Genomic DNA, 17508 nt, shown 5'->3' with positions numbered 1-17508 from the left:
TTTATCTAATGCTTTTTCATTGGCAAAGATAGCATTTTTGCATGTATGTGTATATATGTGAAGAGTTAGTGTATATGCATATTTGCATGTTTTGTTTTATGTATGTATTCTGATGGATATGACTGCATGTAAAACATGCACGTATATACTTAAATGATAAAATTCTGGTAAGTTTTATAGATACTTTTTCAGTTACATTGATGGCTTCGATCTGTAGACTTCGAATCAATTTTCTCCTTTCTGCTTTTGAAAAACTTAATCTCTGAAGAGTGATAGTTATACCGTGAGTTATATATTCCAGTGCTCTCAATAACGGGGATTTGCTTTAAAATTGTAAATGCGAGCCTTTGTTTGAAGTGTTATATCTCGGTTACGAATCGATATATTTCGAAGCAAACTTTGATAACATATTTCGTTCCTTGGACAACATATTTAAATACGTAACACATGCTACAGAACATTATACTTGAAACTTATTTGAACAATATGTTGGATGTAGATTTTATGTAAACAAATTTGTGTATGTTTAATATTGCGAAACAGCTGCTAATACTGATCACAAACTATCAGATATACAACATCCTATCCCCGAGTTTTAGAAGAAAGAAGCTACCATACAATTACATGTACATTGATGCGAAACATCTTACAAAGTTAACCTCACATATATATATCTCAGAATATCATTCATCGTGTATCCTTCTGATTACAATAACTCAAACATATAAAGACTTATTTTGATTTCATTATTGGCGATTGTATTTCATTCCTCTCTGAACGGGATTTAAGAATCAGCTTCATAAAATAAAATTCGACTCACCCTTAGCGGGAAGTTTGAGATCCAGAAGCAGCGTCTGTGTTTGAGATTGTTTTTCACATGTAAGTCACAATTTATGTTGTAATATTATGATTTTTATTGCTAGTTTCGTTCTAAATAATGTGTTACCAGTCTTAAATTTTCTTTCAGAGGCGAGAAGGCCGAAGCTAGACTCTTACAGTTCGATATCCACATTACATCTGCAAATTTGTACTGCTCCATATATTGCTTATTTCATTGATACGAGAATTTATTGATATTAAATTTTGCTTTAAATATTAGTACAAGGCTAGACATTTTGAGGGTCGGTTTAAGTCAAATACACCGACCGCATTGCTCAGGAGGAATAATTTTATCGACCCCGTTAAGATGAAATACAAAGCTGACCTCGTCGGAATTTGATCTCAGAATATAATGATGGACGAAATGCGGCTAAGCATGTTGCCTTGCGTGCTAATTTTTCTACCAGCTCCCCGTCACATATTGATATGATGTATAGAAGTCAGAGCAAATTGCGTTGTTTCATATCTACACATGTGTTCACTGAGTTATATATTGTATTATTCCCGATTTTTAAGTTGCAATCTATGCAGGAGCGTTCGTTGACGAAATGCATAGATCATAGATTAGACTTTCAGACGCCCATGTTAATTTACTGTAATAAACTGCCATGTTAAAACGGATCTCTGATCCCTATACTAAGTTATGACAGTTGTTTGTTTTTCCTTTTGTTTTGTTGGATGGAGTTAAAACTGTGTTAGTATTGTTTTCCTTAATTTTTTTATTGTCTTTTACTGCTTCTGGTGGTGTACCTCTGGAGGATTTGGATCATCCTGGGGTTCATTTTAATTAAGTTATGAAACATGATGTTATAGACATATCGATGTAGGAAAGGGATATTGCTTTCGAGTTATTTCTTTGTATTGGCTCTATACGTCCCTCGATACTGAATTTCTGTGCTTGTTGAATTATATTATGGATTCAAGGAAGCGAGTAATTCCTAATTAGAAGAGTATACTTCAGTTCTAGGGATTTATGCCACGGATGTTTGTGTCACATTCTATTGTACAAAACCAATTGGTTAGGATACAAGTGTCATTCTGTTATGTCTCGCATGCCATGAATTGAAAGGAAGACATTTTTTTGAGTCCGTAGGGTATAGTAAATATACGACTCTGGTTGTTGACTTTATGAGTACCGCTAGATTAGTTGACTTTAAATACCATTGTGTGTATACAGTATATATGTATATATGTATGTATATATATATATATATATATATATATATATATATATATATATATATATTAAATTAGAGATAAAACCACTATTAGGCAAATCAAACAGTGAAAAACTTAAAACAAAATATAGAAACAAAATTAATTAATATAATATACAAAATATATAAAATATAAAATTCAAAATTTTCAATTATTTAAATTAAAGTTAAGATTTTTTTAATTTTTAAATTATTAATTTATACTTATAAATTTATATATATATATATATATATATATATATAATTATTTTTTTAATTATTATTTTCATTTTTACTTTGTATTTATTTAATTATATATTTATTTAAATTGATTTTTTATATTATATTAAATATATATAACTATTAAAAAGTATTAAAAAGTTTAATATACGACAAAAAGTAAAACCACTAAGATCGTTTCATGCCTATAACCTAATTCGAATAATAATAATTTAAATTCAATTAATAATTCGAATTATGGTTATGGTCAATCTTCAGGTTAATGATAATATTTAAATAAATAATATATATTTAAACAATATTTTTTTTAAAAATAAATAAAATAATAATTTTTCTTATAAAAAAATCTATTATCAAACTAGAAACTTTGATTATTTTTTTGTTACATATTTAGGTAATTAGACATTGACTATAACTAAGATTAGATTATTTGTGGGCTTATTATATTTTTAAAGCCATATTATATCTCAATAGAAAAATACATTTTCTATCTATTCTTACTTTAAAAATTAATACTTAAAAATTAATATTTAAATTTATAATCGATTGTATGACATAATCATAATCGTTAAAATTTCACACAATATAATATATATACAAAAAATTAGAAAACAAACACCTTTTATCAATTCAAAATATTCATATATATATATATATATATGTATATATATATATATATATATATATGAAAAAACAAGTCAAAAATAGAAAATGCTAAAATAATTTTATAGTGAACATTTCAGTACCGGTTTCGGTCATTTTGAGACCTTTTCAACTGTAACGATTAAATAATTAACTTTAGAAAAATTAGAAGAAAAGTTTTTTTAAAAGAATATTTCTGTAGTAGTGTTCAGATTTAAGTGGCATCCTGCCTTTCTCTGACTCCCTTGTTTGCACTTGTGTGTTGGAGGTCGTTGTGAGTTCTTGGTAGGGTAGTAGAGGAAGAAGGCTGGTGAGGAAAGGGGTTGGGAGAATCTGGGAGTGCCCTGATGGTCGTATTTTGAATGGTCAGTGGCGGCTGGCAGTCTCAGTTCAATTCAGGAGAATATTTATATTGACAGGCTTGTTTATAGAATTTGCGTAGGTGTTATACTAAAAAAACATTAGTGACAAAGTTAAGGGGTAGGAGGTGGAGAGGTAGAAGAAGAAGAAGAAGAAGAAGAAGAAGAAGAAGAAGAAGAAGAAGATGACGATGTTGATGATGATGACGATGAAGAAGAAGAAGAAGAAGGAGAAGGAGAAGATGACGATGATGGTGATGGTGGTGATGATTATGACAACGATGATGATGATAATGATGATGATGAAGAAGGAGAGGAAGAAGAAGAAAAAAACAGGGAAGGGAGAATATGAATGGGTTAAAGTAGTGAGGTGTTGTATGACTTGAAGTTGGTATGTTATGGATTATAGCTGTGATTTTAGCTGTGATTAGTAATGGATTCTTTGGAATGTAATATTTGTGTGTGAATATTTCTTTTATTCTAAAGTTGAGGTATATTAATTGTTTGTCGTAGACCCGTTAAGAAGTGGCCTGTATTTTGCAATAAAAAGAGTTTCATTACTTATTCGTTGTCTCAAGGTTGTATCGTCCCTAAATTGGTAGAGGGGGGAAATCCTGAAGCTTGGTGTTTTTTTGTTGGCGCAAGTATCTATGTGTTGGCTAAAAGCTATTTTTCTGTTTTGGGGAATTTTTATCTGGGATCTGTGCAGGGCCATTCGTTTACGCAAACTATTTTTTGTTTGGCCTATGTACTGCTCTTGACACCCGGAGCAGGTTAGTGAGTATATTAGGTTCTCCGAAGCACATGTGAAGTTGCTTTTCACTGTAAACCGTTGTCCCTGTTTGAAGGAGAACTCTGATCCCTCAATTAGATAGTCGCATATCCCGTAATTGGGTCTTCCACATTTTTTTACTGTCGGCTTCTGTGTTGAAGAGTGAATTCGGGCTTGTGTTAGGAGACTTTTCATGGATTTAGGCTGTCTCTTGCTTTTTATGATCGTGTGTGTTTGGAGGATTGTGTTCATTCTGTGGTCTTTTTTTAGGAGGGGTATGTTGTGGAGGATGGTGCCGAAGGCTTCGTTATTGAGAGGGTTGTGTGTGGAGATGTATGGTAAGGCTTTTGGTTGTAAGTTTTTCTTTGATTTGGGATGTCTCAGTTCCTTGATGTTAAGTTGAAGGGCACGTTGAATGCACTTGTCAATAAGTGAAGGTGGATAGTTCCTGGTGATAAGGGTATCTTTTAGTTCTTGTAGTCGTGTGTCTCTGGTGTTTGCGTTCGAGACTATAGTGCATATCCTTTTTGCTAGGTTGAAGGGGATATTCATCCTGGTGTGTCTGGGGTGCCATGAATTGAATGGAAGATATTGCTTAGAGTCTGTAGGCTTATAATATATGTCTGTTTCTATTATATTATTAGCTTTCTTAATGAGGATATCGAGGAAGGGGAGTTGTTGCTGGCTATATTCCATCGTGAATTGGATGTTTACGTCCAGTCCGTTTAAGATTTTCTGGAATTCTATGAGTTTTTCTATATTTTTATGCCAAAGGATGAAACAGTCATCTAGATATCTCTTCCAGTTGTTTTCTATGTAGATGGAGAAAGGGCTGCCATATCTTTCTAGAACCTTACGATACAGACTGATCTCTTGATATCCTATGACTAGGTTGGCAAAGGAGGGTGCCATTCGTGTACCCGTCGCAGTCCCCGATTTTTGTCGGTAGAAGTTGTCATTGAAGGCGAAGAATTTATTTTCCAGGATGAATTTAACCCCTTCTATCACGAATTCTTTTTTGATGCGATGTGGTAGTTCGTTGGCGTGATTTTCTAGACAGAATTGGATTTCCTCTAGTCCTAGGTTGTGGGGGATATTGGAGTAGAAGTTGACTACATCGAAGGATACCAGTATGGTGTTTTTGTTTATAGTATTCGGTAGGTGATTGAGCATATCTAAGTCGTCCCTTATATAGCTTTTGACATGTTTTAGGAGTGGTTTTAACAGGGTGTCTAAAAAGTTACTGAGGCGGTGGATTTCGCATGCGGGACCTGCTATTATGGGTCTCAATTTGAGGTCATTAGGATTAGGGACTTTAATTATTTTGTCTGTAGCTATCTTGCATGCGTTGCTTATTTTCTCACTTTTGTGGATCTTAGGTATACCGTAGAATTGGCTGGTTTTGCTTGTGAAGTTGGTCATATAATCATATTCTTTGTCGGTGAGCCCTGCTTTGTATGGGTTTAATATGGATTTTAGTTCCCTCATTATTTTTTTGTTGACTGTAGTTTTGTGCCTTTTCATAGTATGGTGTGTCTTCCAGCATAGAAAGTACCAAAGTTATGTAAAATGTCGTATCCATTAAGACAACAGCACTCCCTTTATCGGCCTCTTTGATTGTTATTGTTTTATCTAGTTTTAATTTGTTCAACTCAGCCCATTCTTTTTTGCTGAAGTTTGGTTTGTGTTTTTGTTTGTGCATATGTTGATATGGGTAATTTGATATGTGGTCACAGAAATCATCAAGTGTTTTATTCTTACCTTTCGATGGGGTGTAGTTACTCCTATTTGTGGCTAACGATTCGTCCTCGTTGTATTTATCGTATAGCTTCTCAGTAAGTCTTAATTTTCTGCAGAATTCTGCGATGTCTTCTTTCATTTCATTGTAGTTGGGGTGTTGTCGAAAACCTTGGAAACTTATGCGAAACAATTAGAACATTTTTCTCTAACAACGCTAACCAAGGACCTCCAAACGCGTCAATATATGGGATCAATACTCTAACAACATAACAAATGAAACACCACATAATACCACAATGGAACAAATCACTCAGAGATAGAAAGTTCGCCTTTTGGAAGATGATCCAAAACAACAACAAAGCGGATATATACGAAAAATGGCTCAACCGGACCCCGTTAATCCTCCCACGTAAATTCCAGTTCAAAGCTATTACAGAAGAACCTGAAACACAAAGACACCTCAGGGAGAGAATGGCACTGGAAAAATGAAAATGGAAATAGAACTTCTGAAATTGAGGGCCCAAACGAATGAGGATAATCATTGAAAGTGGTGTGGGTTTGTTGTGCTTGGTTGTTTAACCGGTTGATGGGACGTAGATTTCGTTGGTAACTCCTTTGGGTGGGGATAAGGTTGCAGTGTCTATGCTGTGGGTGTTGATTTATCCTTTCTCTGCTTGAAGTGGGGGTATTCCTGATATTGTATCGCTGGCTGCTTACAGAGTTAGGGTTAGGTCCTGTATTCTTTTTTTGATAGTAGTGAAGGTTCCGATTTTTAGACAGGTGTGTATCGGTGTTTGGGTGTTGTTTTGGTTTTCTTATTTTCTGGAAAGGGTTGTTGGAGGCGTGCTCTGTTTGAAAGACGGCTTCATAGTCTGAGAACCAAGTGGCGCTTTTCTCCCAGCGTTGGAGAGATTTTAGTTCTTCTTTTTCATCCAATTCACGATGGAATATAGCCAGCAACAACTCCCCTTCCTCGATATCCTCATTAAGAAAGCTAATAATATAATAGAAACAGACATATATTATAAGCCTACAGACTCTAAGCAATATCTTCCATTCAATTCATGCCACCCCAGACACACCAGGATGAATATCCCTTTCAACCTAGCAAAAAGGATATGCACTATAGTCTCGAACGCAAACACCAAAGACACACGACTACAAGAACTAAAAGATACCCTTATCACCAGGAACTATCCACCTTCACTTATTGACAAGTGCATTCAACGTGCCCTTCAACTTAACATCAAGGAACTGAGACATCCCAAATCAAAGAAAAACTTACAACCAAAAGCCTTACCATACATCTCCACACACAACCCTCTCAATAACGAAGCCTTCGGCACCATCCTCCACAACATACCCCTCCTAAAAAAAGACCACAGAATGAACACAATCCTCCAAACACACACGATCATAAAAAGCAAGAGACAGCCTAAATCCATGAAAAGTCTCCTAACACAAGCCCGAATTCACTCTTCAACACAGAAGCCGACAGTAAAAAAATGTGGAAGACCCAATTGCGGGATATGCGACTATCTAATTGAGGGATCAGAGTTCTCCTTCAAACAGGGACAACGGTTTACAGTGAAAAACAACTTCACATGTGCTTCGGAGAACCTAATATACTCACTAACCTGCTCCGGATGTCAAGAGCAGTACATAGGCTAAACAAAAAATAGTTTGCGTAAACGAATGGCCCTGCACAGATCCCAGATAAAAATTCCCCAAAACAGAAAAATAGCTTTTAGCCAACACATAGATACTTGCGCCAACAAAAAAACACCAAGCTTCAGGATTTCCCTCCTCTACCAATTTAGGGACGATACAACCTTGAGACAACGAATAAGTAAAGAAACTCTCTTTATTGCAAAATACAGGCCACTTCTTAACGGGTCTACGACAAACAGTTAATATACCTCAACTTTAGAATAAAAGAAATATTCACACACAAATATTATATTCCAAAGAATCCATTACTAATCACAGCTAAAATCACAGCTATAATCCATAACATACCAACTTCAAGTCATACAACACCTCACTACTTTAACCCATTCATATTCTCCCTTCTCTGTTTTTTTCTTCTTCTTCCTCTCCTTCTTCATCATCATCATTATCATCATCATCGTCGTCATAATCATCACCACCATCACCATCATCGCCATCTTCTCCTTCTCCTTCTTCTTCTTCTTCTTCTTCATCATCATCATCATCAACATCGTCATCTTCTTCTTCTTCTTCTTCTACTTCTCCACCTCCTACCCCTTAACTTGTCACTAATGTTTTTTAGTATAACACCTACGCAAATTCTATAAACAAGCCTGTCAATATAAATATTCTCCTGAATTGAACTGAGGCTGCCAGCCGCCACTGACCATTCAAAATACGACCATCAGGGCACTCCCAGATTCTCCCAACCCCTTTCCTCACCAGCCTTCTTCCTCTACTACCCTACCAAGAACTCACAACGACCTCCAACACGCAAGTGCAAACAAGGGAGTCAGAGAAAGGCAGAATGCCACTTAAATCTGAACACTACTATAGAAATATTCTTTTTAAAAAAACTTTTCTTCTAATTTTTCTAAATTTAATTACTTAATCGTTACAGTTGAAAAGGTCTCAAAATGACCGAAACCGGTACTGAAATGTTCACTATAAAATTATTTTAGCATTTTCTATTTTTGACTTGTTTTTTCATATATGTCAACTCGTGTGTTCCTTTTCACCCCTATACATATATATTTATATATATATATATATATATATATATATGTGTGTGTGTGGTGTGTGTGTGTGTGTGTGTGTGTGTGTGTGTGTGTGTGTGTGTATCAAAAGCAAATAAGTAACAAGGATGTCCATGTATCAGTGAATCACGGCCGTTTCAAGCGGCTCCATTTAATTGATCATGATATCAATTTGAAATAAACCACTCTCCCCGGACGTGGACGGCTACATACATTTCCAACATTAAGGATGAACCGTTACTTTTTAGTATAATTTCATGAGTAAATGAAACTAAAATAATTACATTGTTTGAATTTACAAGTTTTGTGGAAGAATTCATTTCGGATAAAAATGTATACCTAAAGCCTACTACAATTTAGGGTGGCAGAGGACATCTGACGGATATTTGACGGATATACCCTCCAGCCTTTATCAGGTGTCTTGAGGGCAATTTCGAATCTGGGTTCTCATCCCTAAGGACAAATATACGCAAATGTAAATAATGTAAATAATGTAAATACTTCCGCATCTCTTAAGTATAGAACTACATCGTTGTTTGCGTTTTATTCATCTAACTCTGAACTTTTCGGACAAAAACGGACTGGCTTGGTGCTTCAATTTAAGTGTGTAATTCAAATGAATTACAATTACACACACATACACACACATACATGCATACATATATATATGTATATATATATTTATATGTGTGTGAGTGTGTGTGTATACATTTATATATATATATAATATATATATATATATATATGTGTGTGTGTGGTGTGTGTGTGTGTATGTGTGTGTGTGTGTGTGTGTATCAAAAGCAAATAAGTAACAAGGATGTCCATGTATCAGTGAATCACGGCCGTTTCAAGCGGCTCCATTTAATTGATCATGATATCAATTTGAAATAAACCACTCTCCCCGGACGTGGACGGCTACATACATTTCCAACATTAAGGATGAACCGTTACTTTTTAGTATAATTTCATGAGTAAATGAAACTAAAATAATTACATTGTTTGAATTTGCAAGTTTTGTGGAAGAATTCATTTCGGATAAAAATGTATACCTAAAGCCTACTACAATTTAGGGTGGCAGAGGACATCTGACGGATATTTGACGGATATACCCTCCAGCCTTTATCAGGTGTCTTGAGGGCAATTTCGAATCTGGGTTCTCATCCCTAAGGACAAATATACGCAAATGTAAATAATGTAAATAATGTAAATACTTCCGCATCTCTTAAGTATAGAACTACATCGTTGTTTGCGTTTTATTCATCTAACTCTGAACTTTTCGGACAAAAACGGACTGGCTTGGTGCTTCAATTTAAGTGTGTAATTCAAATGAATTACAATTACACACACATACACACACATACATGCATACATATATATATGTATATATATATTTATATGTGTGTGAGTGTGTGTGTATACATTTATATATATATATATATATATATATATATATATATGTATGTATGTATATATGTGTATAAGGACCTATGTGTGTGTCTGTTTATACACATAGATACATACAACCTTACATACAAAGATACATATAACGATATTATTGGATAAACAAAAGGTGTGAACTACTAAAAGTTACCCTGTTTCAAATATAAATGAATATGACTGCTCTTTGAGATGAGGCAAGAAAAAATAAGAATGAAAGAAATGAAGGAAAGAAAGAGAATTTTTTATAAAATGAACGAGAAAAAAGAAATTTTGGAAGAAACCGTGAAAAGATTTGTGTTCTCTTTAGCTTGTTACAATTTGAATTAACAATATTTAATGGGAGTTAATTCGTAGAGAAACTATCGAAGTATATAAATCTATATTTCTATATAGATAGAGTGGGGTTCTCTAGTTCGATTGTAGAAAATTGTAGGTATGTTTGCATTTTACTAAAATCTCTAATCTCGATCAGAGAAGATCAATGAGCTTCTTAGATATAATAAGGATAACTGGCTATAAAATGTATGATAATCTCGATGTGTGTGCGTATGCTTGTATATGTGCATGTATGTATGTATTTGTGTTGGGGTGGGGTGATACGTATATGTATATATGTATATCTTCTTTTCTGTGTAACTTCATTTTAAATTCTATGCCAGAAATTTCTTCTTTTATTGGTGATGACTTAAGTTCAGTCTGTGTCATATAAGATTACGATGTATTTTGCCTCCGCAAAACAGCATTCCTTTTATAATATGTTTATTCACAAGGTGGCGAGCTGGAGAAAACTATAGCACGCCGGGCGAAATGTTTAGCGGTATTTCGTCTGCCGCTATGTTCTGAATTCAAATTCCGCCGAGGTCGACTTTGCCTTTCATGCTTTTGGGGTCGATTAAATAAGTACCAGTTACTGGGGTCGATATAATCGACTTAACCCGTTGGTCTGTCCTTGTTTGTCCCCTCTGTGTTTAGCCCCTTGAGGTTAGTAAAGAAATAGGTATTTCGTCTGTCTTTATGGTCCGAGTTCAAATTTCGCCGAAGTCGACTTTGCCTTTCATCCTTTCGGGGTCGATAAACTAAGTATCAGTTGCATACTGGAGTCAATTTAATCGACTAGCACTCTCCCTAAAAATATCGGGCCTTGTGCTTGGAGTAGAAAAGATTAAAAGCTGTGAGATGGCATAAACCTTAGCACGCCCGGCGAAATGCTAAGCGGTATTTCGTCTGTCTTTACGATCTGAGTTCAAATTCCGCCGAGGTCAACTTTGCCATTCATCCGTTTGAGGGCGATAAACTAATTACTAGTTGTGTACTGGGGTTGATCTACTCAACTGCCCCGCCTACCCCCAAAATTTCCTGCCTTGTGCCTAATGTAGAAAAGAATGTATTTATTCACTATCAGGTCATTGCTTCACTGAACGTTGGTTGCTATATATAGCCATGAAATTGGTGAGACATGCTCATCATGCGGAGACATGCACATGGCTTTACTCTTAGTATCAACCATTCCACACGTTCCCTATCACAAACGTTACCGCGTATTATCCTGAAAAATATCTTTATTCGTAAGACATAAGAATTACATATATTCATGATGTATTTTTAATTTCAATTATTCTGCTAATTCCATCGATATAAATGTGTTTGTATATCTAACATCTTATACCTAAAAACAGCAAATAACACCGACGACGAAGGAATTTTTACATGTAAAAGCAGCTAACAAATATCAACTGCATGTTTGTTTTCCGTGATACACAGTTTCACTATAAATCTCGAATATTCTTTACACCTACAAATCCGTATTTCACCAATTTTAAAATAAAATGACTCTCCTATCATTGATGCAAAAAAATATCTTCAAGGATTGTGTCAAGATTTCTCATAAGATATGTTGCCGTCCCACCGATTAGATAAAAATCGCTCTTAAGTCACAACATTTTCATGCAGCGTGCTATTAGATGAAACTTCCGACTATTATGTTTATTATTGATACTGTTTTGTATTCTATGATCATTCAATGCTCCTAAATTTAAGAGGTCATTGAAATATTTGCAACAAAAGTTCCATCAATTTTCAATGAATATCTCGTATCACCATTTTCTATGGGAAAGATGTCATAAATTACCGCCTGTAATATAAGCCATGTGTGAATGTACACAATTTCCGATCGATAAAACAATAGCTTTGGATCCGTTAAGGATTGTGCATAGTGTTGATGTGTAAAATTGAAAACCGTAATTGATTTATATCGGATTCGTAATGGAAATCGTGATGTTTCTTGAAAACTGGGGTCATGAACAAAAATTGTCAAATAATTAATTATTTAAATGCTATACTATAAAATAATTACACTCATGCGTCTTTTAATTACTAAATGGCGGGGTAATTCAACATGGTTCTGCTTGATGAAACGTTCTACTTAGTTACGGAAGGGACTTCAGCAATAATTATATTTACAAATTTATTTTATTCATATGAAGTTTTGCGTTATAATGCCTGTTGATGCTCAGTCTTTTTTTTTATAGAAACGTCTCTTTCTTTAATGTTTTAGAGTCAGCTAATCACCAGTACAGTATCGGCACTGCACCAGTTGTAATATACTGAAAGGAGGATGGTTGAAGATAATCTTACTCTGAATACATACTATAAAATGTATGGAGAAACCTATATGTGCACATTAACACTGATGTTCATCATTGATTCGTTATACTAGTAAAAGCGTTAACTTAATAAATTCTTCTACACGAGCGGCTATTTCAGTTCTATCCACGGTCTATTACAAATTCAATTTGAAATTCAACAAGGAAGTAGTGTTGTCATCTTTAAATGCTAATTATAAAGTTTGGTTTCAATGAAATACGCATAATGACATTGTCAAGGTGTAGCAAATGTAACGCAATATGAAAAGAAGCCTTTGTTGAGTAATTTCTCCGCGTAGCTTAAATAAATTATCATAAATTATATATTTTATTGGTACCTGTGGGATATGAACGTAAGTGTTATAATGAGAAATTATGTATTGCATGTTGCTTTCCAGCAGGTTGTTTCTTGTACGATTTAATATTCGCCTCTCCGACGACTTACTTGTGTACGTTGAAAATACTGAATGTGATAATCTTCTTTTATAGACTCAAAGCATCTGTAGACATCAATGCAGAGATGACGTAGAAGCGATTGAAATTCTGTATCAGACAGTAATTACTTTACAATGCTATGTTTTTAAGGATATAAACCATGAATACTACGATGCAAGTGGAAATACTGGGAGTGCACATTTTTCTACATACAATGTTCATATCATTCGTAAGGCTGAAGCATAATTCGCAAATGGGCGCCATTATCTTAAATAAATGAGGAATAAAGAGTATTTAATTTTATACGAAGAATGGCGGTGCCCCAGCATGGCCACAGCTCATAAGCTGAAACTGGAAAAATCAAAAATCAAAATCAATGGAAAGAGTATTTATAGTTTGATTATAGCAAACTGAGTGGTAACCATTTGGAAAGATTGTGCACAAAATGCAGAATTAAAAGAGGGGAAAGAGAAACCCTATGAAGCCCTACGTTTCCTTTCAATTAACTGCAAGAACAATGATTGTATGGATAGGGTTATAAAACATTTATAAATTCAGACGATATTCATGTGACGACGTATGGCTACAGGGCGAAATATTTTCAGTTTATGAAGAAAATATTTTTCATTCAAATATTGTTTCAAATTCGATGTGATTAATCATTCTGTAACATTATTCGTATATATTTTATAACATATCTCTAGAGATATTTAGTTTTTGACGTTACTAAACAAATCACTACTTTCCTTGGAATGCACATATTCATGTGTCTATTCACCTATGTCTGAGATATGTAATATATGTGGAGAAACGCACAGGTATTAGCATTTTTGCAGGAGTCAAGAAATTCTCTAAATAAGCAAGTGGTCCTTCCTCCGTCCGACTCTTTCACAGCAATTATACGAGCACACAGGCACACTTAGGCACAAGTTTAGACATGCACACACCTACGCACAAACGCACACAAACGTATATGTAACATCCAGTAACCACTGAAAATGGTAGATCAAATACGTACATGCACACACGGGAGCACATGTATACACATACATATATATTATAAGATTTTCAATGAACATATTTGTGTATTGGTGACCAGTGCGGTATTTCGTCTAAGACCCCCCCCCACACACACATACATGGATAGTAATAGATTTATATTCATTTGCACAACTTGTACTATGCCGTTTACAACACATATACAGTATACAGTGAGGTATAGGGCGCTAATTTGTTTATCTGCATAATTACACACACACACACCACACACACACACACATATATATATATATATATTATATATATATATATGTGTGTGTATGTGTGTGTGTGTATATATATATATATATATATCCTTTCGGGGTCGATTAAATAAGTACCAGTTACGCACTGGGGTCGATATAATCGACTTAATCAGTTTGTTTCCTTCTTTGTCCTCTCTGTGTGTAGCCTCTTGTGGGTTGTAAAGAAATAGGTATTTCGTCTGCCGCTACGCTCTGAGTTCAAATTCCACCGAGGTCGACTTTGCCATTCATCCCTTAAGCGTCGATAAATTAAGTACCAGTTATGCAGTGGGGTCAATGTAATCAACTTTAACCGTTTGTCTCTCCTTGTTTGTCCCCTCTGTGTTTAGTCCTTTGCGTACAATAAAGAAATAAATATACAGCGAGGTGAATTCAAAAGCGTTAGTAAGTTATATAACACTTGATTTACTTCACGATTCCTTTCTGTCCGCGGAGTTTATATAAAAAGAAGTATGAGAGAGAATGGAATTCCCAAGACTTTCAATTTAGAAGCACTGTGATAATTTCAACTCATCATGCACAGGTGAGATGATGTACAATCCATTTTCATTCATCGTAGAAGCATTGTAGCAGGTAACTTTTCAAAAGGAATATTGATCTCCTTTTCTTTTGTTTTTCTTATTTTATTAACAATGTTTTTGTTAGTGTAGCAGAAAATTTCGCGCCAAGCAGTAGAGCGTAAGGGAAAAAAAATTAAATAGAAGGAAATGGAATACACTGATAAGATATAGTGAGAATAAAACATACGATAAATATGTGATCAGAATAGAATAAACAAAACACAACAGTCGGACAGACGTAATTTAGCATATAACCATATTCACACACGCGCGCGCATATATGTATGTGCGCATGAATATATATATATATATGTAATTATGCAGATAAACAAATTAGAAACATTAGATATATCAAATGTATTAAATAAATCAAATATAACAGTTTGGGTAAGAAGTAGAAAATATGGATATATGATAAGCATACACGCAAAACAAGACACAGCAAAATGTGTAGACTTTCAGATGATGTTTTAGGTATAGATATATAGTTATAAATATTAATATGTCCAACATACACAGTGTACAAATGACAGAGAAAACTAAAAGGCTCGAAGAAAGGTGCTATAAGTCCAACAGTTGCTCCTGTGGTCTCAGAGATCACATACATCGTTAGATTGGTAGATGTGGTTCATCACAATATATGGCCGTGATATGTACATCAACATCATCAGGGTGGATCTTATATCTCAGATATTAATGCAGTTACGTTCAAAGATAGAATAGTTAAATTTTGAGATCTAACTTTGATCTCTGCCGAGCACGTGCACTAAGTGAGCTTTCTAGCTCACTTCCGCTGTTTACATCAGAGCTTGGAAGGAAGGTGTGTTGCGTGTGATCGTCGCATTGACCATGATAGAGAACGTTTTCTTGGCGATACCAGTTCAAAAGCCTACACAAACTTGGAGAAAATATATGGAGAGGGGTGTATGAGCCGCACACATGTATAGGAGGTGTTCAAACGTTTCTAAGATAGCCGAAATATGTCGACATTGACGAAGGTTTGCGGAGACGCGCAACCAGCAGAATTGACAATAGCATCGCTAATTTGCCTGCAGCTATGAGAGCAAATCGTCGAATCACCATCCATGAGGTATCAGAGGATGTGCAGTTTAGTTACGGTTCAGTTCAGTCCATCATCACTGAAGATTTGTGTATGTGACGCATGTCTGCCAAGTTTGTGCGAAAACTGCTTTCAGCTGACCAAAAAGGCACTCAGTTTTCAGTTGCGCAAGATCTTCATTTTGTCACAAAATATGAAAAATTTTTGAAATATTTGCACAGACATCTGAGCAGGTATCACCAAGATTTTCGTCAAATTTCATGCGGATTGTCTGCTCAACTTGCATGTTAGCTGCGACGATCACGAGCTACAAACATTCCTTCAAAGCAGTGCTATAAACAGCAGAAGTGAGCTAGAAAGTTAAAACATGATGCACATAGTGCAAGGTCCATCTGTGAGTATGCTTTCCTTATTTAAGCGGAAATGTGTTGAAGTTTTTCCGGTGCATTGATAGTGAGGGAAGATTTGATATTTCGGGCTTATGTTTACAGGGCATTGGTCTAAGTGTTTGTTTACGGGAATTTTCTTAGCCATCGTGTCCTGGATTTGGTGCCTGAAGATCGTTAGTCTGTCCGTCAAGGTTAAGCTAGTTTGACCTATGTAGTCTTAACCACACTCCACATTTCAGAGCACACCATAACAAGCAAAGATTCCTACACACGACCGAAAGAGGATCAGAGAAATTGTAAACCAAATCCCTTCTTTTTTTACTATCTTCACTTCTCCCTTGTTTTTTTCCCCCCACTATGACTAAAATTTTGATGATATTCCTTTCTTGACCACCACTACTAACATCAATGTCCTTTGTACATTCAAACAATATGATGCACAGTTTTAATATTATAGACTGTTATGAACATTTAAACTTGTCTACATCATAATTTTTAAACATGACTTTGTAATTCATAATTCTAAATTACATTTGTCTGTTATGAACATTTAAACTTGTCAAGATTGAAATTATTAAAGATGTTTTTCTAATTCATAATTCTAAATCTTTACTATTGATAAACAAAACATATTGGTGAAACTAGTTTGGTAAAGATGTAAATAAATATATTTTAAACAATTACAAGTTTTCCAAATATAAATTCATTTATAGAAACAAAATTGCCTATATTTGTTCCTGAATATATATATATACGAGGGGCGTTCAATAAGTAATGTCCCTGACCCACTTCCCATAGCAGTAGAGCAACGAAACTTGGCACAGTTATTAGTATTTTTCTACATAGGAACCACACAGAGTTAGGCATTTCTCCCATCGTTTGATGCGGCTCTGGAGACCGTTTATGTAGAAGAACCCAGCTTGGTCCTCCAACCTCGACGTGACTTCAGAAATAAAGGCTGCATCATCTGGGAAACGTTTTCCTTTAAAAAACAACTTCATGGCTGGGAAGAGGTGAAAATCAGAGGGTGCAAGGTCAGGAGAATAGGGGGGATGGGAGATGAGTTCATAGCCGCACGCCTGTGCTTCTGATCTGGCGACACG

At 34.9% G+C, this 17508-nt stretch overlaps 1 protein-coding gene across 1 annotated transcript in view; it reads left to right on the top strand.

Annotated features, from left to right (window-relative positions):
• Positions 1-567: 567 nt before the first annotated feature.
• The window catches only part of LOC115215406 (beta-1,3-galactosyltransferase 5-like), a 28900-nt gene continuing 11959 nt past the window's right edge, over positions 568-17508 (top strand). The window contains exon 1 of the mRNA XM_036504319.1: positions 568-879. The gene's annotated coding sequence lies outside the window, so the exon portion shown is untranslated. The remainder of the gene's footprint in view (positions 880-17508) is intronic.

Source organism: Octopus sinensis, linkage group LG1 (assembly GCF_006345805.1).
Source record: "Octopus sinensis linkage group LG1, ASM634580v1, whole genome shotgun sequence".
Classification (NCBI taxonomy): Eukaryota; Metazoa; Mollusca; class Cephalopoda; order Octopoda; family Octopodidae; genus Octopus; species Octopus sinensis.
Note: the sequence above shows the minus strand (reverse complement) of the source record. Positions and strands in the feature narration are given on the sequence as shown.